The sequence below is a fragment of the Alligator mississippiensis genome, chromosome 3 (genome assembly GCF_030867095.1).
Source record: "Alligator mississippiensis isolate rAllMis1 chromosome 3, rAllMis1, whole genome shotgun sequence".
Lineage (NCBI taxonomy): Eukaryota > Metazoa > Chordata > Crocodylia > Alligatoridae > Alligator > Alligator mississippiensis.
In genome coordinates, this window is record NC_081826.1 from 4,780,865 (window position 1) to 4,804,960 (window position 24,096).

Below are 24,096 nucleotides of genomic sequence, written 5' to 3' on the forward strand. Positions count from 1 at the left end.
GGATTCTGATGGATTTCGTGCAAACAGTTGATTCGCTTGAGTACACTTTGCACCAGAGGCACATATTCAAAGGCCAAGGTTGTTGTCTCCTTCAGGTTGATCTAGTGACAATGGGCTAGAGGTAATAAAAGTCTTAGCCACTTAGCTGGTTAGGCTCTGTAATCCTTAACTTTCAGGCACTAGGCACCCTCGCACCTAGAGCAATCCAAAAAATTAATAGCGCTTTATATATAGACTAGCAAGGTGCCCATCAAGAATGACGGATGGAGGGTTGGGACAGAGCGCCACCACCCACCGCCCTGTGCTGCCGCCGCTCCGCATCCAGCCATGTGCAACCCTCCCCCCACTCCCGGCTCTGTGTCCAGCCCCGTGTACCTCCCCACACACCTCAGACACACACCCACCCAGCCCCATGCCACAAACACGCACACACCTAGTCACACACCACACCTACCCAGCCACATGCCACACACACACTCACCCACACGCCACACACACAGAGCCACATGACATACCCACCCAGCTGCATGCCACACCCACCCAGCCACATGCCACACACACACACACACACACACACACACACACACACACACTCACCCAGCCACACACCACACGGCACACAGACACCCACCCACCTGCATGCCTCGCCCCCACTGTGCTACGTGCCCCGCCACCCAGAGCCAGCAGGAGCCCCTGACACGAGGTGGGGGCGAGGCACGTGGCTGCAGGGTACCGCACAAGGAGTGTGCATGGGGCACACGCTCCACCCCGCAGCCCCATGTTACATTCAGTGGGTGCTGCCTGTGCCCCCCTGCCTGCTCTCCTCATGTCACCCTACAGCCGTGCGCCACGAACCCCCCTGCATGGCCTGTGCCACCCCCCTCCCACAGTTGCAAGCCACGCCCCCATGGTGGCAAGTCGCGCCCTGCCCCGCCCTGTCCTGCCCCGCTGGCCGGTCCCCATGCCCTGCAAGGAGGAGCACAGCCTGGTCCCACCTCCACCTGTCTGTCTGTCTGTCCTAAGGCTCCGGGCCGCACATGCACAGTTGGCCCGGAGCGTTATGGACAGACAGACGGAAGCGGTAAGGCTTTGATTAGATTAGAATAACAAATTCTATTCCAGGATTACAAAACATGTTGGAACCTCAGAACGCCACGGGAAATGCATGCGCTTTGGGGATAATTTAATCTGTTGTGTTCTCAGCCTTTGTGGCGTATGCCTTTAGAACTGAATATGGGTAGGACTCTGTAGGATTCTATAGTAATTAGACTAATTAGTCATTAGACAAAGATTCTATAGTAATTAGACTAAGGTATAATAAGATATAACATAGAACTCTCCCCTTTAAACCAATGTATGGAAGTCTATAGTTGAGAAATCTTCCGTTATTATTCTACAAGATTAGCCTATCACACGGTTTTCATTTCCATGAAGGCCTGATTTGCTGCGTGGGCTGAACACAGAAAACCATCAGAGGGTGTAGACTTATTACAGAGCTGGCAAATATTGATTAAGGGCCACGAGGCATCTTGTGATGGGAGGAAAGGCTATAGGAACTGAAATAAATTCATCTCAGCAGGAAGAAAACGGGAGAACAACATGAGAATCCCTCTATAAAGACTTGAAGCACTATTATTTTCTTAGCAACGTGTATGAGAGACAGAAGTAAAAATGCAGTGATGGCGAAGGTGGGTGAGTTTTGGGGGTAGAGGTATACGGCTGATCTCAGTGACTTTGCCTCGCCATAAAACTTAAGTGCCTTGTCACTGTGTTTGCAATCTCCGGGTACTGCACACATTACTTATCCTGAGGCAAAGATTTAAAGTTTTTGGAAGTGAATATTGTAAAAGTGCGACGGTCAAAAGTAACCTAGGGCCAGATTTTTAAATGTTTGCACTTTTAAGCAACTAAATATCTTTTTAAAATCTGTTCTTTAAGAGACTTTTAATGAGATTTAGATTCCTCCATGCCTAAGGCCCTTAGGAAACTTGGAACTTAGATTCCTAGGAAGCTTAGGCAAAATATTCAAAAGTGCTATAATGGGCCCCATCGTTGTGACAAGCTGCTGCAAACAGAGCAATACAGTGATAGAAATTTTCTTAACTAGAGTCTTCAAATTGTGTTCATGCTACCAGCTACTGAATATTCAGGACATCTGTGACACCTCTACTAAAAAATGGGAAGAATGAACAGTAGCTATTGCAAACATTTTCAATTGGAGCTGTCGGAATAATGAAGAAAGACGCCCAAGCATAACTGAAAACAAATTGGTCAAATGCAATCCTGCGTTATTTGTGGGGTATTTGTCCTCAGACGGCAGCTATCTGAATGCGAAAATATTCATGAGTTTAAAAGTTTAATGAATTTTAGTAGGAACAATGATTCATCTGGAAAGTGTGATGTTTGCTTAAAGTTTGCTATCTACACAAGGAATAGAAACAATAGTGTTTGGAACACATGGCACACTATAAACCAGGGATAGGCAACCCCCGGGCACGTGTGTCAATTAGTGGCACGCAGTGGCGTTTTCCTTGGGACGCCAGGAGGAAATTGTTTAAAAAAAATGTTTTAAGTTGCTGCTCCAGGCTCTCCAAGCCTAGATCCAGGAACCCCCTGAGCCTGGCATTCTGCCCCGGCTCTGGCTATCAGCACCCCAGTGCTGCCCCTGCTCGGGTGGGACAGGGCATCTGTCTGCCCGAACCCTGGCTGGGCCTTCCCTCCCAGCCCTGTGCCCAGACTCCCTCCACTCCGGGACTATCAGGGAGGCCTGAGCACCCCCGGCCCTGGCGGCTGCTACTGGGGTGTTGCTGCCTCCGTCCACCAAACACTGCCCTGGACCAGCGGGCCCGAGCCGCAACTGGTAGCGATGGGAGACGTGGGTGGTGAGGGACACTCCCTCTTTCTCTTTTTTTCTCTCTTCTCTTTCTCTCCCTCCTCTTTTTTGCTTTTTCTCTCTTTTTTCTTTTCTTCTCTTTTTCTTCTCTTCTCTATGCTCTTTTTCTTTCTTTTTTTCTCTCTTCTCTCTTTCTCTCTGTTCTTTTTTCTCTCGCCCCCTCTTTTGTCTCCTCTTTTTCCCTTCTTCTCTTTCTCGCCTCTTTTCTTTTCTTTCCTTTTTCTTTCTTTACTACTTTGTCCTTCTTTTTTCTCTCTCTCCTCACCTTTTTTCTCTTTTTGCTTTCTCTTTTTATTTTTTCTTTCTTACCCCTCTTTCTCTCTCTTTTTCCCCTCTCTCCTCTTTTTCTCTTTGTTCTCTTTTCTTCTCTCTTTCAACACAACATGGTTAACAAAAATAAGGTAGCATATGAAATTTTATTTATTGTCACCAGGTTTAGAATTTTTAGAAAACTTGCTATTTCCTGTAAAAAATTAGGCAACATTTATGATTATTAACTATACTAGCAAATTGCCGAAGGAGACGGGTTGGGAAGGAGCCCCGTGTCTGGCTCAGTCCCACCCCCTCTCCACTTCGAGTCTGACCCCACCTCCCCTTGCCTCGCTTGGTTGCAACCCCCCTCTCCTTCAGATCCAACCCCGCTCCACCCCCTCCCTCCTGCTTTGGGTCCAACCCCCTTCCCCTAGTTCAGATCCGACCACGCTCCCCGACCTCCCTGCCTCTGCTGCTTCTGGTCCGACACCGCCCCTCCCTCCCCCCTGCTGTGACCCCTAGTTCTTGTACTGAAACAGTAAATAATCAATCCAAATGTACTTTCTATTTGCCATTTAGCATTTTCTAAAGCTTTATCCTGTCCCACCTCAAGTGTCTCTTTTCTAAATTCTCGAGTCTCTTTCCTCATATGGAAGGCTCTCCGTACCACTAATCATCCTTGTTGCCCTTCTCTGGACCATCTCTAATTCTTCTATATCCTTTTGAGGTATGGGGACCAGAACTGGGCACAATATATCAAGGACTCACCATGGATTTATAAAGGGGCATGATGATACTGTCCGTTTTGTTTATAAGTCTCTTCTTAATCATCCCTAACATTTTGATTGCCTTTTTGATAGCTGCTGATCACTGAGCTGTTTTTAGTGAACTGCCCACAATGACCCCCAGATCTCTTTCCTATGTGGTGACAGCTAATGTAGAGACCATCATAGTGTAGATATAGTTCATCTTATTTTTGCCCAGATGCAAAGTGTCTTGTTTCTTTACTACTTTTCTGAATGGGACCTAAGACTGTGAGGCCATTAGCTGTACTGGATTTCTTGTCCTATCATAACAAAAATGACAAACAGAATGCAGGTCCGCTTTGTAAGTAATGCCTGAATGGAAAACCAGGTTAAATTCACAGCGTTATCTGCCAGGATAATGAAAATCAGATTCTGGTTCGAGAGTGAGACTATGTGAACAATCATAAATTTGGGATATCGTTTTACATTTGAATTTTCTTTATTTTCTTTTCCTACAAATTATTTATCAGGTCAGCCTCTATTCATGTTCTTAACGACTCCTGCTACTGCAGCTTATCAGAAACGACTCCCTCTCTCTGAATATGCTAACAATCTTTGTACTTGTACATAAACTGCAGGAAATGCAAAGTGCCTAATACAGCCTTAATCGCCTTAAGAGCGCCTTTTCTCTCAAGCAAGTACAAATTTCATCTCAAGATTTGCTTGTAATTTTCAAGAGAGGTGACAACCGTTCATTCAAAATGAGAACCTTACAGTGAGGGAGCAAATGATTTGGTCAATAGATTTCTTTCTACTTATTTTAGCAAAGTTATTTAATTTTCTCCAGTTTAGTTTCTTTTCTGACTGCATGAGAATGGGCTAGCTAGGGGTTTTTTTCTCCTGGCCTCCAAGATTATTTAAATTCTGTGTTACTAAGATGTCAACATCTACTTCGCTTGTATAATTTCAGCTGGTGCCATTAGTAGGAAATCTGTCACAGACTGTGGCACATTGCTCCTCCCTGCCCTCCCTCACTGGTGTAACTGGCTGCTCTGGTATACAGCCAGAACTCTGCTGCCCCTCTTTTTTTCCCCTTTTGTTGGCACTTTTTTATCAATGAGCTCCCCCTTGGTCAGTAAAAGCTATCATGCTAACAACCAGGTGTGTCCTCACTCCCTACTTGACCGCAACCTCTCATCCTGCCCCACAGCCTACAAAAGTAGCTCCAAGCATTCCCTCAAGCCCCCCAAATCAGGAAAGCACACTGAAGAGTTTGGTCAAGTGCAGGATACTGAAGTTTACTGAACTTGTGTTTAGGAGAGAAGGGAAAGCAGAAAAGTCACCCACCCCCTTGGGTCCCCAAAGCACGGGTGCAAGTACTCCTCCCACTTCCTTATGCAAGATGTGTTGGGCTGGCTGCCCCTTCCCACCCAGTGTTGGGGGCTCAGCACTTCAACACCTAAACGGTGACCATTCTCCCTGGAGCACTAGGACACTATAGGTACGGACACCTCTGACCCATGGCATTTGTGAACTGGTTCACAATCATGTCATCTGGGAATGGTTTAACTGTTATATGCATCTTCAGCCTTTGAAACAGAGGTGCAATCTCCAGTCTTCAGTCTCAGCATGCAATGCTCAAACTTTAGCCGGGCCACCTGGGAATGCTGCAAATTCAGATCTATGTCCTTTGTGCTCCCAGCATGCTTCTCCATTAATAAGGCAATGAAAGGGGATGCCATCATCTTCATTGCAAGCAAACTGGGTATGGTCTTTGTGGCCCTTGGAGAACTAGAATTACAGAAGAGTCGGGCTGGAAGGGACCTCCGGCAGCCGCATCTACTCTAGCTCCCTGCTCAAGGCAGGATCATCCCTGTTTAAACCATCCCAGGCAAGAAATTGTCTAACCTATTTAAAAAAAAACCAAAACTTTGCAAACAAGCCTCTTGTTCAACTAGCAGGCACAATGCCTGAAACATTATGAAACAATTACAGAACAGTTATGAAAACAGCAAAATGAAAGCATTTTTAATAAAAGAAATGGCTCCTGGGAGGTAGTTGAAGGAAGGACAGGCAGTTTTTAAAATCGGTTAGCCCAAAAGCAACCAGCATGTTATTGAGTTGATCTCTCACCTGCCTCTGAATTCACGTGTAGATAATAGCAGCAAATGGATCTCCTACAGAACTGGGGCTTTGTTGTGTTAGATGCTGACAAATACTAAGTGATTCCTTGCCCCAAAAGGCTTGTAGGCTAAACAGATGAAGGAAGAACATTGCCCCCTTTTTGCTGAGGATATGGATCTAAAGACTAGCTACTGAAAGGTAAGAGAGCGTGAAATCACAGGCTGTCAGATACTCCACATAGCTGTCCATCCACATGCTCTTATCCTGTTGCAGACGCAGCATAGCTGTCTTCATCATGAAAGTGCGGTGAACTCCCTGTCTTTACCAGAGGATAGGAGGGTGCACAAGGCAAGCAAGTGTTGTAAATGTATGCCCTCTCTTGTTGTAACTTGTACACGTGCTTCTTGCCTGATAATAAGACAGGTTTGGCAACACTATGAAAGTCACAAGAAAATCCGTGGTAGACTCTATATTGGATCTGAATATGTGCCTTGACCATGCAGCCATCCTTCTCTCCCAGTGATGGGGTGGGATAGTCTGACACTTTTTATTAGCTGGCAAGAAATCCCTTGGATTGTGTCACCTATCTGTGAACTAAATCCACTTTAATCCTGAATGGGAACATCCACACGGGGATTTGGTGTAATTTAGCTTCACCCCCCCTTCAGAGGGAGTTGCATCAACTTTTTAGAGTGCCCTTTTGTAGAGGCAAGACCTTGCTCATTCTCCTGCTATTGCTAATCCCAATCGAACATGAAAGCAATGCAATTCTTTGCCCTCTTGTTAAAGAGCCACATCATGGGAATGCTGTTTAACCACCGTACAGATTGGATGTTGCTCAGACACACAAATACTAGCATGTATGTGGATGGGATGAACGAGCAATTAATTCTGTTTATCCCTTTTGATACATATGTCAGCTTGGACAGAGGCAGACACGGTTCTCATTCTTTGATTGCTTATGAAAAAGACTTGCTTCCAGAATAAAGCCCGGTGGACTTGCCTTGCTTGTCTTGAAAACAATGGATCAATAAGTGTCAGTCATCTACCACGAACAAGCAGTATCAATGCCTGCAGACTACTGAAATCCTTGGAAGAGAAGCAGTGTACGAGTGTGTGGAGCATGACTGGATTAATAAACATAATTACTTACTAAGCAGCGTTTCCTCCAGAACAGAACACCGAAGCAGCAAGCAGCAAATCAAGGCAATCATGTGATTTTTCCCTTACTGTAAGCCTCATGGTTTCATTTCTCTAACGTTTTGTGTGTGTTTTATGTATCTGTACTTGTACATCAAGAAGCGTGATTATAGCGCTTCCCCCTCGCCCCTCCATTTATTCTCACAGGGCTCCAATGAGAAGTAAACGGTGCCTGTTACAAAAATGATCAGCTTGGCTTGACTTCTGCGCATTGGCTTGGAGTCCCAGTCTATATTCATTTTTGTAGGGGAAAATAGCAGCACAAATTGCACACGCCAAATACTGTAGTCAGTGGAGTTTGCAGACTGTGAGCGGGACGGCTGTAATTTGTTATCAATGCATTTTTATAGCCCTTTTCCTAAGGGACTCGGTATAAAGGCCGCACCAATAAATGATTTACCAATGCAGCAAGAGATCAAGGGAACGGCTCTGACTGTGGTTCGGCGCTGTAAAACCTCCAAGTTTATGGAAGCTTAGGCGGCCCCCAAGCCCTTTTGAAACTTGTTTTTTTGGCAGGGCTATCGGTGCAGCATTATATTTCTGGCTTGGCGGCCCCTTGTTAAAATGCAATGTCATTTAAAGGCCCTATCAAGAAAAAATCTCTCCTTTTATAACTCACTCACTCCTGCAACACCCGCCGGGACTTCTTCAGTGCAACCGCTGCCACGTACCTAATAAAAAAACAAGCAGAAAAAGTCCCTATTAGGAGCGAAGGCAGAGCTAGTCTCCGGGTCCCCAAGTGCATCACGTTGGGGACCCAACGTGGGTTGGCCAAGCCATTAAGATGATAAATGCTCTCCATCGGGGGCGCGGATGTCGTACCGTGCTTTACCCGGCGTTGAGCGTGCAATGCACTCTTGGTACCGACAATGTTTTGGGTGGTCTCCAGGTGCAAAGGGAAGAGCCTGGACACCTCAACCTCCCCGTTGCCGAGTCCGAGAGAAGGATGACGATGGGAACATGACCAAGTCAAGTGCAAGTCCTCGATATAGGGGGGGCCGCTCAATGCACATCAAGCCATTATGGAAAATGACTCAAGACGTGAGCGGGACAGGTTCAAAACGAGCCTCCCCACCAAGGCAGGACGCCGGCCCTCAGATGCATGGACGCCGCCCCACTTTTGGACCCCGATACGACTCCTCTGTCTGTTTTTGTCGTATTAGGATGGAAATGTCCACTTTTGTGGTTGTTTTTTTTGATTAGAGACACTGGATACGTATGCTGTCTGCAGCCCGCAGCTGGGCAGGGGGAGGCGGGCGGGCGCTGCACGCTGGGCCCCAGGCCTGGCGCCAAAGCAAGGCCGCATCCCGTTGCCTGGGCAACGCCCCCCCCGCCCCTGGCCGGCGGAAGCGGCGGCGCGGTGCAGGCTGGGAGCTGTAGTCCCGCGGCCGGCACCTGAGGGGGGGAGCACGTGGTCTGGGCGGGGCCGCGCGGTCACGTGATGTTTGGGTGCCGCCCGCACGGCGCAGTCGCCCCGCGACCCGCGCACTCCGGCAGGTGAGCACGGCCCCCCTCCCCCACTCCCCTCACACCCGTGTGCGTGTCTGTGCGCGCGCGTGTGATCGTGTCATGGGGGGGGGCGGGTGTGTGATAGCGAGTGTGTGTTTGCGTGTGACAGTGCGTGCCTGTCATAGTGTGTGAGATAATGTGATAGTGCGTGTGATAGTGTGTGTATGTGCATGATAGTGTGCGTGTGATAGTGCATGTGATTTTTGGGTGTGATAGTGTGTGTGTGTGATTGTGCTTGAGATCTTTGTGTGTGATTTCGTGTGTGATAGTGTGTGCGTGTGATAGTACGTGTGATCTTGTGTGCGTGTCATTGTGTGTGCGTGCATGTCATAGCGTGTGTGATAATGTGATAGTGCGTGTGATAGTGTGTGTATGTGCATGATAGTGTGTGTGATAGTGTGATAGTACGTGTGATTTTTGGGTGTGATAGTGTGATAATGTGTGTGTGTTCGTGTGTGATAGTGTGATGTGTGTGATAGTGTGTGCGTGTGATAGTACGTGTGATCTTGTGTGCATGCATGTCATAGTGTGTGTGATAGTGTGATAGTGCGTGTGATAGTGTGTGTATGTGCATGATAGTGTGCGTGTGATAGTGTGATAGTACGTGTGATTTTTGGGTGTGATAGTGTGATAATGTGTGTGATCGTGTGTGATAGTGTGATGTGTGTGATAGTGTGTGCGTGTGATAGTACGTGTCATTGTGTGTGCGTGCATGTCATAGTGTGTGCGATAGTGTGATGCGTGTGATAGTATGTGTGATCTTGTGTGCGTGCATGTCATAGTGTGTGTGATGTGATAGTGTGTGTATGCATGATAGTGTGCATGTGATAGTGCATGTGATTTCATGTGTGATAGTCTGATAATGTGTGTGTGTGATAGTGCATGTGGTCTTTGTGTGTGATAGTGTGTGCGTGTGCTAGTGTGTATGTGCTAGTGGGTGTGATTTCGTGTGATAGTGTGTGATGTGTGTCATAGTGTGTGTGATAGTGAGTTTATGTGATAGTGTGTGTGGTTTTGAGTGATTGTGTGTGTATATGCATGTGCTCTTGTGTGCATGATAGTGCCAGTGTGTGTGATCTTGTGTGCGTGTGTGATAGTGCATGTGTGCCTTTGCTAGTGTAGTAGTGTGTGTGATCTTGTGTGTGTGTGTGTGCATGTGATACTGTGATAGTGCGGGTGATTTTTGTGTGCTTGTGATAGCGAGTGTGTGTGATAGCATCATGGCAACATGGGCAGACTGGGTGTGAGTGGGGGGGGAGCCCTTTGGGACTTTCCCACTTGGGGGTGTGTGTGTGTGTGTGACAGTGTCATGGGAACACAGGCTGGGTGTGAGTGGTGGGGGTGCTTTGGGCCTGTCCCCATGAGGGGTGCCTGCACCCTGGAGCCAGGGGGTTCCTCTGCGGAGCAGGGTTGGGGGTTGGTTCCCTGCACCCTGGTTGTGTGCGGGTGTGTGCGTGCTGGGCGTGTGTGTGCGAGGGTGCTCCCCGGCAGCGGGGGGGAGGGATGAAGAGCTCCGGGTTCGGGGCAGGGGGCAGTCGTAGATGCCCGGGCTGGGGCGGCCTCTCCATCTGGGCAGCCCCTGGCGGGGGTGATGTGGGCGTAGGATGCCCGTGTCCTGCTGTGGGGACGCCCCAGGCTTCTGTGCTCCTCTGGCTGCTTCCTGCCCCCTTCCTGCTCCATGTCGGGGTGTGTTTAAGCCTCCTTCCAAGGTGCTGACTTAGACTGGGGTGTGCTCCTGCTGGGTCCAAACTTGGAGGGTCCTGGCTAGAGACACTTGCCCCCCTGCTCAGGGTCAGACCGATGCTGCGTTGGGGTCAGGAAGTAATTTAACCCCATGGTCCGACTGGTGTGGACTGGGCAGGCGAGGGGGTTACTTTCCAATCGAGCAGGGGCCACGGCCTCTCTGGGGATTTCTTAAGCATCTATTAACAAGCTGTTACAGAAGCGGGACGCTTGCCGCTGTGGTCCCCCTGCTTTACTTGCGGCAGGTTCAGGTGCTCGGCTTGTGTTGTGTCAGGGGCGACATCAGTTTTGCTAGGAGTTTGGATTGTGCATTTGTACAGGACGGTTTGGATGCAGGGGGTTGGGCTAGATCACCTCTGCAGGTCCCTTCCTGTCCCCGCCATGTGTGTGTATGGGAAATGGGGAGCTATCTTTCCTACAGAGGTGAGCGGGGTGTGTGAATCTGGGAGCCAGGGTCTTCTGCCCAGAGGGTTACGAATGTGTGGAGTGTGCGTGCGGCAGCGGTGGGTCTACTGACAAGACGAAGTGGGTACTTCTCACCTATGGAGCCACAGAAGGGGTACCTTGCCAGGGACAGGGATGTGCCCGGGGAGCTGGGGAGGATGTTTGTGCCCTGGCTTCAGCTCCCTATGACTGCTCTTTGCAGCAGGAGGGAGCTGGCGCGAGGGTCCAGGGCAGCGGTTCTTGGCCTTTTTAGACTCGAGGGCCCACTCGTTAGACTCCAGGCACTTCCCCGTAACTTGTGTGAATGGAGCGGCACCTTGTTTAAAAAACTAACTGCTTGATTACAGTGCTGACCTACCTGAAGTGGGGCAGGGACCTGCCAGGCAGGTTGGGTCTCAGCCAACCCTTACCTGCTTATCTCCTTGCACTTCTTGTGGCACCCTTCAGAGGATCTTGTGGCACCCCTGGGGCGCCCTGGTCCAGAATCGCTGGTCTAAGACTTAAAGGGCTGCTCCACCTGGAGGGGATGCCTGTGCAGACCGGAGCTGTCTCGCTAGCCTGTCTATGCAGGGAGGATGGGGGGAGATGTGGTCACAGGATGAATACCTGTAGGATCTCTTGGTACGATGCATGCATAGTTGGATCAGCTGTTTGGGCTCGTAATATAGTGCCCCTACAGAGAGTGTGCAGTGCACGTGTCAGTGAGCCCTTCTTGGGGTGCAACTGGCCACATCTAAGAGAGAAAAACTTTACTTTCAACTTCCATCTGTATGTGCTAATCTAATCAGTGAGCTCCTTTCTCTCTTACTTTTCCACATGACAGTGTTTCCAGGCTACCAGCTGCATAACAGGTTTGGGGAAATGTTTGGTGTTGCCCCAGCGTAACTGAACATTTTTTTCCTCCTACCTGAAAATACCATCTACTGTGGCATGTTCTAGGGCTGTTTCTCACGCAGTCGCAGCTTGATATATATCAGCCTCGGATGTACCAACTTCTGATGGTATTCAGTCCTGGCCCTTGTATTATTTAAATAAAACATTTTCCTTGCTTATCATGTTAGTTGTGGATTATGCAGTGATAATATCCAGCATCTAATATCACAAGGCATGTTTTTGAGGTACCATTTACTGACGGTAACTGAGCCAATATGAAATCTTTTTAGTAATGCTTGTAGCAAATGCGGTATTTACTCAAATCTAAGATGAGTTTGTTTCCCTCCCTCCTCCTTTCAACACGGGTCAGGGGGAACAACTTGTCTTGGAATAAAGTACAAGTGGGAGAGGGGTTGCACCTCTGAGTGACTCCGGGCCTGAGGTTGGGGTTAGTCACAGCTACTGCCCCCTCTGCTACCTGCCCTCCTCAGCCTCTGCTGCCCCGATTCTTTCTGCGTGCAGCTCCAGGTCTGGCTGGGGCAGGGAGCACGGAGCATGCGTTTCCTCTAGCCCCAGCCTGGCTGCACAGTGTGGCAGCAGTTCTGGGCCTGACCTTGGGGCCATGGTTGAAGCTCCTGCCAGTACAACACTTGCTGTGCAGCTGGACTAGAGCTGAAGGCAACACATGCTCTGTGGTCCCGGCTTCCGAGTGAGCCCCCAGCAGGAGTTGGAGCTGCTCGGGGAAGGTAAGCTATGGCAGGGTGGGAAGGTACAGAGGTCCAGGCAGCAGGTGGTACAGGCACTGCAGGGGCAGGCATGGGGCATGCAGACAGCAGTGGTGGTGGGGGACAGGTGGCAAGATACAGGGGTCAAGTCACTTCATTCCCCTGCTTCCTGGCCCACTGTTGCTGCTTACCCCACTGCAGTGGTTGGAGGGGACATTTAAGACAGCTCTTCAAAAATTGGATTCTAGACATAGAAAGTTATAACAAATTTATAATTTTTCCATGTCTAGAATCCATTGGGGGGGGGGGGGATCTTAAATTCAGTGTTGTCTTGGATTTGGGTAAATATAATGCATCAAGTCAAACAAAATACTTGCAGCCTTTCCGAATGTACTTTGAATGACTCTGCAGCAGTGGTTCTCCACCTTTTTAGACTCAATGCACCCTTTAGAAGACTTGGGACACCCCATTTCAAAGCCGGACTTATAGTGCTTTTACCCTGCCTTGCAGACGGGGCGGGGATCGGCCAGGCAGGGACTGAGCCTGAGCTTGCACTTACCTGTTTGTCTTCTCACACCTTCTTATTTCCTCCAACCTTCACTCTTCATAGGATCTCCCAGCATCCCCGGTGAGAATTGCAGCTCTGTAGTATTACTCATTACCTGTGTATTTTTAAACTTCCCACCGCCTAAAAGTTTTCTTAAACATGCAAAACGGATTCAGAGTGCAAGTAGGTACTGAGCAAAAATCAAGCGATTAAATGGACTCTGCCAGGAAAATTACGTGCCAGCTGTACATCTTGGTTTATAAAACAAAAATAAAGTGTGTATAAAATCTAATAAAGAGTGTTTTCATGCTTCTAAAAATATACGGAACAGCCACTGAAAACCATATGTCATCTGAATTTTAAATGTTCTTTTGAAGCACGTGCAACCCCACTATTGCAGCAGTGGTCTAGCACTTGGAACTCAAAAGTTAAACTGACTGGTCTTTTTTTTGTTGTTTAAGCTGAATGAAGCATGAAAAGCAAAATTCATGCTGCAGGTCTGTATACATGCATACGCTAAACTTGAATATAGGACTTACCTGCATTTTTAAAGTTCAACAGGTATGGCATTGTGTGCTCTAGGTCCAACATAGTGAGTTAGATTGGGTGTTTCTGTTCTTGTTCTTTGGGGTATTTTTAAAAACAAAATGATCAAGTGGAAGTGACAGAGGTAAGGTTCATCCTTTAAAAAACATATTTAACCTGGAATTGCCCTCCTTGTCTAGGCAGGTAATTTTCTGAGCAGTGAGGGTGGGAAGTACCATATTATACCTCTGGAGCTTTTTATTGGATTGATGCAGCATTCAGGATGGCAAACTGATAGTACCAGTCACTTAAATTCATGATGACTCAGCCCCAGCTGATGGCTCTGACCTTTCATCTCATTTCTCTTGTGCTCAGTCACTGACTTCAATCTTGAGTCCCTTTTGCTTTCATCTCCTGCTCTGATCCCTGTAGTTTTTCCCACGATGCCATTGATGCGCAGACTGCCCTCTCTATTCCTGTTAACCATGTGACACGTGTGTCACACTGTTCCTTCCCAAAGCCCCAAAACTTACTGTGCTCCCTACCTATGCTGAGTGGATGTACACATAAAAGAAACCACACTGTATTGATTGGAAGTGCAGAGACTAGTGTCTGACAAAACTAACCATGTGATCTTAGCCCTGCTGGAGCCTTGTGCTTCCTTAACTAAGTTTGCTCCCTTAACTCCTCACCATGTCATGTCTGAAATGATTTTGAGCGGGGGCCATGTCTTCAAAGGCTTGCTCATTTTTAGAACAAACACGGATGCCATCTAAACATAAAACAGGGTTGGGCCCAAAGCCTGCATGTTACTTTTCACAGACAGGTCGTGCAAAGCCCAGTGGCATTAAGTGAGGCACCATGTGCATGTCGCTCAGGATTGGGTCTTTATTTTACACTGGAGGAAGGGGTCTGCTTTGGAGTCATCATCCTTGCCAGGTGGGAGCCAACTAAGAGGCTATAGTGAAAATTTTTAATATAAGTTATGAATTGGCAGAAAGGTAAAGGCCAAAAGAAGGATTAGGAACCCATCCCAGCAGTCTCTTTAGCATCCACTTACAGTGCTTATATCCTTCCTTGCAGTGGGGGCAGGGGGCAGTTAGGCAGGGACTGAGCCTGAGCCTGTACTTATCTGTTTGTCTCTGAAGGCTGTGGACAAAACTTACACTCAAGCCCTTGGGATTTTGTCACAACTGGAGAAAGGAACCTGTACAGCTTGAAAAATGGGTGTTTTCTTGCTGCATAGAATTATAGAAAATGAAGGCTGGAAGGGACCTCAGGAGGTCACATCTAGTCCAACCCCCTGCTCAAAGCCGGACCAGCCCCAACTACATCATCCCAGCCAAGGATTTGCCCAGCTGGGTCTTGAAAACCTCCAAGAACGGAGAGTCCACAGCCTCTCTGGGTAACCTGTTCCAGTGCTTTACTGCCCTCTTAGTGAGAGCTTTTCCTAATATCTGACTTAAACCTCCCTTGCTGCAGCTTGTGCCCATTGCTCCTTGTCCTGTCATCTGCCTCCACTGAGAACAGCCCAGCTCCATCCTCTTTGCAGCCCCCCTGCAGGGAGGTGAAGGCTGCTATTCAATCCCCCTCGGTCTTCTGTTCTCCAGACTGAATAAGCCCACTTCCCCCAGCCTCCCCTCAGAAGTCCTGTCCTCCAGCCCCTGCACCATTTTTTTTTGCCCTCTGCTGCACTTTCCAACTTGTCCACATCCTTTCTGTAGTGGGGGGCCACGGCTGGACACAGGACTCCAGATGTGGCCTCCCTAGTGCTGAATAGAGGGGAAGAATCGCTGCCCTCGATCTGCTGGCAACGCTCCTCCCAGTGCAGCCCAGGATGCTGGTAGCCTTGGCACCCAGGGCACACTGCTACCTCCTGCCCAGCTTCTTGTCCCCTGTCCCCTCCAGGTCCTTTTCTGCAGAGCTGCTGCCCAGCCAGTCAGCCCTAGCGTGCACCGGTGCATGGGATTGTTCCCTCCTAAGTGCAGGACTTTGCACTTGTCCTTATTGAACCTCATGAGATTTCTTTTGGCCCAGTCCTCTAATTTGTTGAGGTCTCTCTGAATCCTAACCCTACCCTCCAGCATACGTATTTCGCCCCCCAGCTTGGTGTCATTTGCAAACTTGCTGAGGGTGCACTCTGCGCCATCATCCAGGTCATTGCTGAAAATATTGAACAAAACCAGTCCCAGCACCAGCCCCCGGGGCACTCCACTTGATACTGCCACCTAGATATCGAGCCATTGGCTACTACCCTCTGAGTCTTATGATCCAGCCAGTTTTGTGTCCACCTTAGTTCATTCATCCAGCCTGTACTTCTTTAGCATGTGGTTGCCCTGGGAGGTGGAGTTACATATACATGAAAAGGGGTGTTAGAAGAATGGGATTAAACTTTCAAGAATTAAAAGAAGCCAGAGATTGCCCAAGTGGCTTTAATGGCTCTCTTTTGTGTTTTCATGTTATGGTGGGGGCTTTCTTTTAAAAGAGAAACCCAAGACTACTTTTTTTGTGGAACAGGGCAGTAGCTCCTTTCCAAGGTGGCATTGAGCTATACTTCCCTCGTCCCAGCACAGACATCTTCTGCTTGAGTTAAGTCAAATAACCTAGTCCTGCGGCCAGTTACCCCCTGTGGACCAGCTGCAAAAGGAGGATGCCTGACGTTGAGTGCATGCTAAAAATACACAAGTAACGCTATTGTATGGCATTTCTACGCTTGTAGATCCGGCGTATTTTTCACGGGGCAGGATGTTCAAATGTGTGATGCTTTGGAGCTTCTACGTTACAGGTCTGGGTATTATTGCTAGTAGGTATTCAGCCTTGCTTATCTAAAAGGGTTGTGAAAGGTACTAATTAACAGCGAAGGCTGAACTGGTTTCCTTGTCCTCAGCACATTACACTTAATTGGCTCAAAAGGTCTCGGATGAGGATCATGGTTGCATGGTGTGCTAGGAAGACATATGCTCGGCGCAGTTGAAATGTTGGCCTGCTAGAGCACCAAAGCTTCAGCTGGTTTTAATAAACCTAATACTTAAATTTCAGCAGAATTACTATCTGTGTTTATTTCTTGCCCAAAACTGAATGGATTTTCTCCGGAAAGCCACAAAAAGCACTGTGCAGTGCGTAGGACTTTCTCCTTGCCAAAATATCAAGTTCCTGCTGCAGGTGTTAGAAGGAGACAGGAAGATAGAGCTGGAAGAGAGGCCTTAAGGTCATCTAGTCTGTTCCCCTCCATTGCAGCAGGCCCACTGTTTTTTCAAACTAGGGTATCCAGGCCCCTGGCAGTGTGTGCACAATGTCCAGAGAGCATGGGAGAGGAAAGTATGGGAAAGCAAAAGGGAAAGATAAGTGGAACAAAAGGAAGAAAAAAGAACAATTCTAACATCTCTTTGGTTGTTGGAGAGGTTACAGTGTCATTGTAGTGACATAAAGTGGTAGTATTCATAGCATGGAGTCCTAGGGATACTTAGCAGCACATCAAAGGGGGTATGTGACCCCCAAACGTTTTAGGAATCACTGACCCACATCATCCCTGAGAGAGGTTTCTCCAGCCTGTTCTTAGAAACTGCTTCTGATTTACCCACCCTCTGTATGTAAGCTGCTCCAGCATTTAATTGTTGTTACATTAATTTAGGCTTTTCCTGGTATCTGACATTTCCCTTGCTGCAGATGAAGCCAGTTGCATTTTATCTAATGCCTAATGGACACAGAAAAAAAAAATGGGGTCATTTTCAAAACAGCCTTTAACTTTTTTCAAGACTTTTCATGTTCTCTCTTAGTTGTCTTTGTTCCCAGACTGGGCAAGCTCTCTTCCTTCAAGCTTTCTTCACAAATTTCTTAACTCTATTTTTGTTGCTGTCCTTTGGAGTCTCCGATTTACCTACTTCTTTCTTATGGTACCTGAAAAAGCAACAGTGCTGCCATTTGGCACTTCAGTAGTGGAATAACCATCTCCTGAATCTTAACAGTTGTGCATGTAGTGCAACACTTTGATGGGGGGGAGGAACCTAATCCCCCTCCTCACTTTATTTTTTTTTTAAAGAAAGGATAAAAGTAGTTTTAGTTCCCTGCCTGTGTTATAAACACATTTGATAGATAAAAACAGAACTTAAAAAATAATACCTAATTTACTCTTCCTTCTGCTTTCTTCCTTTCTCCACTTTACTCAGACAGCAAAACCAAATGAGTCGCTTTTACTTGGGTTCTCATGCACTGGTACTGTAGGTTGCCTGCACAGCAGAGGAATGTGCAAATCTGCAGAGATTTTACAGATTAAAACAAAACTTGTTAAACCATTTCTGCTTATTTTGGAGTGTGACTTGCCTCCCTGCAGGATCTCCATACAAGGCCCTGGGAGCCACTTACATGCCATGTCATAGCTTCTTAAGGCTTGAATATGTCAAAGTCCTTGACCTTGCCATGAATTCTTCCTTGGAGGACTCTTGTAAGTAGGTGTCCTCCTATTGACTAATTTGGTGGTTCCCTCCAGGCGCAGGAAGCCATCACCATATAGTTTATGCAACCGTGGAGTCTTAATAGGTAGGGAGAACATTGTGCAGATGTCTGGATTTTACTGTTGAAGTCCTGATCCTGCAGTGATATCATCCATTGCCAACCCACATGCTACATAGTGCTGATCCCAGAGTATATCAGATCTCAGATTGAGCCCCCATCCTTCAGACATGCATGTGCAGAACCTTATGTTAGCAGTCTTCGCAGGTGCATTTCCACATGCGCTTTAATACGCCTATTTTAATGCACATTAAAGTGTCACAAAAAAGTGCTCTTTAGCTAATGCACGTTAAAATAGGCTAATGTGTATTTTTCCAGTACCTCACAATGGAAGGCACTTTTACACATGCCCTGGGGGGCAGGGGAGGGGAGGAGGGCTGCGCTTTAATTAGTGCAGCTCCAAGCGCCGCTTTAATTAAAGCGCCACTGTGTCTCATGTATCAGTGTCTCTGAGCTTAAAAATGGTAGTGGGGGACACTTGAAATAAAACTCGTCAAAGGAGTTTTAGTTAAAGCACACCTGCCGCCATTTTTAAGTGTGATACATGAGATGCAGGAGGCTGCTGGAGCGTGGTAATAACCACCCTCTAGCAGACTCGACTAATCGAGTCTGCTCCAATGCAGTGGGCTTTCAGCACATCAGAGCAGCCTCCGCGCTTGTTTACAGGTATCTGGAGGTACTAGATTTAATGCACATTACCTAAAGCTCATTAACTGAGCGTGCAGACCCGTCTGTTGAGCTCAGGGGTGTAAATGTTTGCAAGACATTTACCAAACTAGTTTGGTCAGTTCCTCGTATGATGTCTTCTTGACGGGCCTAGGTCCCTATCCTGGAAAACACTTAAATGTGTGTCTAAGTTTTGTGGAAATCAGTGGAAGTTCAGCACATGTTTAAAGTCAAGCACGTGCTTATGTGCTTTTGAGAATATCTGTCTGCGCTGCGGTACTTGATCCTGTGAGTTTGCATTACACTGTTACTACCTTTTCACCATTTCTTCCTCTTGTTGGAGGTGGTTTCCAAAGGATGAAAATAGGAAATAACAGCCTGGGTAAGAAACTTCAGCTGGAACATGTGGTGATGCTGGGAAAGATTTGAAGGTCCAGTGCAATATCATCAGTCTTTCCAACACTTCACATTTTGCATCCAAATGCTTATATGCAAACCCCCCCCCCCCCCACCCCAAAACCAAAACAAAAAAGCCTCACCAAAACATATTTCTAATGAGCAAGTAAGGTGTTTGAATTAAATAATCAATTTTCTTGGTGTTAAAAATACTTTGCTTTTTCTTTCTTAATAGAGTATTGTACTTCTTTCAAAAAGAAAGTGTCAAAATAGGAATCGTACTTAACACTTTTTCCTTACCTGTGTTGCTGAAGATGCTTGACTAGAATGCAAAGGATTAAATGCACCTGACGTTAATGGGAAAGTATCCATTACTTTGTTTTTTTTTAAGTTTCTATATCTTGAATAGTGAAACCTAACTAGATCTTATCTTTTGGTTTAATTAAAAAGAAAACAGAAAAGCTGCTTTTCTTTAAAATCCTCTCCTTGAAGTTCATTCTCATTTCTGACCCCTCTTCCACCTCATGCAAATGCTTGACTTGTGTTGAGATTGTATTTTTGAATGCGTCTCTTCTCAGTCATTTGCAGAAGTAATCACGAGGCAGGTAAGGACTTTGGTGTGTTTCTGTGCATTTTCTTTGAAGTTATTTGCCTGGTGTAGAGGGTGCAGAGAGAAGTTCCCTGCAGTAGCCGTTTTGGGTGTGCATTGGCTATTAACTCTCTGCACCATTTGAGTCAAAAGGCTGATAGGGAGGGTTATAAACCCTCATGCTTTGAATCATAAAAAAGCTTTTAAATGCTAGGGGATAGGGAGAAACCTTCCCCAGGTTAGTTAGTCCAGGTGTTTCTGCAGGTGGCTACGGGGGTGTCTGCAACTACTTGCTGCTGGGGTAAGATCGGATCCCCTGGTCTGACCCAGATGAGTATTTCCAGCGTAAAAAGCACGTTGCAGAGTTACCCCTGGAGAGACAGAGAGGGAGTCTTCCGGAGACAAAAATAAACCAATGCCGTCTTCCAACTTCCTCATGAATGAGGTGTCGGCAATGTGATATTGCCATGTTGCTGTGCTTTCCAGTCACAGACAGTGTTGCTGTGAAATGTCATTTTGTTTTAGAGCTTTTTTTTTTTCCCGTGACTCCCTATGATGATTTATCCAGGGGTTTATTTTTACGCTATCTTTACAACCCTGCCCTTAAATAAAAGTGCAAATTAATTAGTTGTAAAATGTTTTCTTCTCTCCAAAAGGAAGCGAAAATGTTGCACAAAACATTCATTCGCCAAATGCTTCAACATGTATGCAGTGCATGAGACAGCCCCACTTCAGAGCCCTTACACATCTGTATTGGACACACGTGGAAGATGGAGGGAAACAGTCGAGAAACAAAAAGGTTAAAGAGCCAAGGATTAACACAGAAATGTAAAGTCACGTCTCAGGCTTGTTTCAGTCAGTTCAGAAGATGCACAAAGTTAATTGAATCTGTGGTATTTCTGCACTGATTTGTTTAAACTTGTTTAGGAACATCATACCTTCTGCGAAAGTTGTTTTTCTGTGTATACCCGTTCCCTGCTTAAGTCAAGAGGATGGACTGGATAGCATGGGAAGTTGCTGGGGGAAAGCATGGCAAAACTACTGTGTACACAAGAGGACTATGAAGGCACTTGGCAGTGATTTAAGGGAATCATAAAATCACGGAGAAGCAGAGCCAGACAGGACACCCAGAGGTCAATTAGTCTAACCCCTTGCCTGAGGCAGGATCAGCTGTCTCCAAACCATCCTATACAATCCATAATCTAACCTCTTCATAAAACTACTGTCGACCCTGCCACAACACAAGACCTAACCTGCCACAGGTAAAGCAGGGACCCATGGCAGGTCCCAAGTGCCAGGATTAACGAGGGAATAAAGTTCAGCGGCAGCCCGAGGTGAAGTGGCAAGGTGAAGGCAGTAAGCGACACAGGAGGCTGGTGACAAAGGACAGGAGATGAGATGATAAGATACATTCTTGGAAGGCTTAATTTGCAATTAGATGCAGCAAAACGGCATTAAAGGAGTGTTAAGGGTGTGATGTCAAGCACTCGCAAGTTAGGACACGCTGGAATTGAGATTACCCATGCTTTCTTAATTGGCTCCCCCGCGTGCATCTTCATGATGATGTAGGCAGGCAAGGTTCTTTGAGTAGATGTGATATCTTTTATTAGACCAACTGAGCTTCACGATATAGCCTTTAATTACACAATCACATTAATTACATGATTACATACTATTCCCCCCCCAACCCCTGTCTCATTCAGTGCATCAGCTGGATGGAGCTCGTTGAACGAACAGTTTTTGTTGTACCCTTCTTGTTCTAGCGTGGGCCTCTAGACCTGATTCGCTTATCTTCAATACAAAATTATTTTTCCTACGCACCTTTCCAAGATGCTGGCCACTGAGGTGTTTCACCAGCACTAATGAATTGATCTCTATCTTGTTTCCAGGTGGTTCGGATAGGGATGACCATGCCTCTGGCAGGGGGTTGGACGAGGTGACTGGTGAAGGTCCCCTCCTTCTTTCCTTTTCTATGATTCTCTGGTTCCTCTTACAAAAGGTCGGAGTATTATCTCCCTTTTACACATGAAGATCTGAAGCACAGAGAGATTAAGGTCAAATTCTGTATTTGCTTTTGGTATGTGCGCCTCAGTTTTTCATAAGTTATGGCAACATCTGATACTTTTCATGTTTCAACCCCATTCCCTTCATATGTATTTGGAGAGGTCAACACTTTCGCTAATCAGACCCCTGAGGTTCAAGTCAGATACCCAGAAAAAAAAAAAAAGCCACGAATGAATGATCACTTCTGAAAAGTTTGGTTTAAATGGCTAGCCCAACACTATGGAGGAACTGTGGCACAGAGAAGGGTAGAATATACTTCTCCAGAGCTGAATTCAGGACTTCAGTTGCTTTCACCATTAAACCATCTTTTTTCTCTTAAAGCCCCTGCCTTATTCAGACATTCTGTCATCTGCAGGGATCCTGAAGTCAGACAGCCCTGTTTGTACACAGTCCTCATACATCTTTAAGCCAAGTTCTTTCTGTGATGAAAATGCTGTGTGATTGTCTAGGTAAGCTTAGAGAACGAAGGCTTATGTCTTGTGGGCTCACTGTTTCAGTTCTTGCATTAAAACAGGCAAAGCTGACCACTTTTCCTGAACGTCTCACCAAACTCAGGCCTATAGCCCAAGACTGGCTATGCAGCTTTCTGTCAACATGCGTGCATCATTGCACCAGATTTTTGGTATCTTGCAAGGCTAACATCATTGCAATACAGAAGCCAGGGAAAGACCGGACAGACCCAAAGAGCTTACAGACCCATATCACTTCTATCAGTGGTCTATAAACTCCTAGACTAGAGCCTGAACCAGATCACACCAATTGTTGACCAACAGCTGTCACGTGAGCAAGCAGGTTTCGGAAGAAACCGAAACCCTTGACCGTGTGGCAGCTCTTACAACCGACATCAAGAAAAGGATGGAGCGGTTCTAGTTGACCTAACGACAGCCTACAACAAGGTCTGGCACCCAGGCCTCGGTATAAGCTACTTACCACACTAACAGACCGAAGTCTGGTTAACTTCATCATGGAGATGATCTTGAATCAGTCCTTTATTTTGAGTACATCATGCGATAAAACAAGTTGTCACAAGAGACTCAGGAATAGAGTACCATGTGGCTTTGTCCTAGCTCCCACCCTGTTTAATATCTACACGGCAGACTACTTAAGCACATCATTGACCGAATACATGTATGCAAACAACCTGGCACTTGCTGCTGCCAGTAATAACATCGTCAATAGAGGCCAAACTGAACCAGGACATGGAACTCATCGCTTCCTACCATGAGCATGAGCTGGCAGTGCAATGCTGTAACTAGCAGGGCAAATAATACTCTGGCATGCATCAATCAATGCATCTCCAGCAAAACTAAGGAAGTGATTCTTCCACTCTACTCAGCTTTGGTGAGACCGCAGCTGGAGTACGGTGTCCAATTCTGGGTGCCACATTTCAACAAGGATGTGGTAAAGCTTGAGAGAGTCCAGAGAAGGGCCATGCATATGATCAGAGACTTGCACGGCAAGCCATACGAGGAAAGGCTGAGGGACCTGGGACTCTTCAGCTTGAAAAAGAGAAGGCTGAGAAGGGACTTGGTAGCAGCTTACTGCTGCATCAGGGGTGTACATCAAGGGCTCGGTGAACAACTGTTCACCAGGCTACTCTTGGGGAAGACCAGGAGTAATGGTCATGGACTCCTAGAAGACAAATTTCAGGCTCAACATTAGGAAAAACTTCTTCACAGCTAGGGTGTCCAGACTGTGGAATAAGCTCCCTCCAGAGCTGGCACAATCGTCTACCCTGGAAATTTTCAAGAGGAGACTGGACGGTCACCTTGCTGGGATCACCTGACCCCAGTTTTCTTTCTTGCTTGGTGCAGGGGGGCTGGACTCGATGATTGTCCGAGGTCCCTTCCAGCCTCACAATCTATGAATCTATGAAAAATAGTGGCGATAGAAGCTCAATATTCAGAAGACCGCCTCGGCACTTTTTCACTTGAACAATCATGCCACAAATACCAAGATAAGAGTTATTGTGGAGGGAAAACAGTTACCTTTCGAGAAGACATCAACCTACCTGGGTGTCACTCTGGACAGAAGCCTAACCTTCTGCCACCCTCTGGAGAAGTTGAGGCACAAGGTAATCTCAAGGGCAGCAGCCATTAAGAAAGTAGCTGGTACAACGAGGGGAGCTGACTTCTCTACCCTGAGAACAACTACGCTAGCCATGGTTTACACACCAGCTTACTGCTGCCCTGTGTTGGCAAATAGCACCCACACCTGAAAACTGGACAGTGCCCTGAATTCTGCATTATGAAGAGTAAGTGCTTATCCAGTATACACGGAATGGAAAGACA

At 46.9% G+C, this 24,096-nt stretch overlaps 1 long non-coding RNA gene across 1 annotated transcript; it reads right to left on the minus strand.

Annotated features, from left to right (window-relative positions):
- Positions 1 to 3,957: 3,957 nt before the first annotated feature.
- LOC132249213 (uncharacterized) lies at positions 3,958 to 8,538 on the minus strand. Its single transcript, XR_009460606.1, has 2 exons — positions 8,038 to 8,538; positions 3,958 to 7,886 (listed from the first exon to the last, which is right to left on the minus strand). It is a non-coding gene; the product is annotated as an uncharacterized LOC132249213 (long non-coding RNA).
- Positions 8,539 to 24,096: the final 15,558 nt, after the last annotated feature.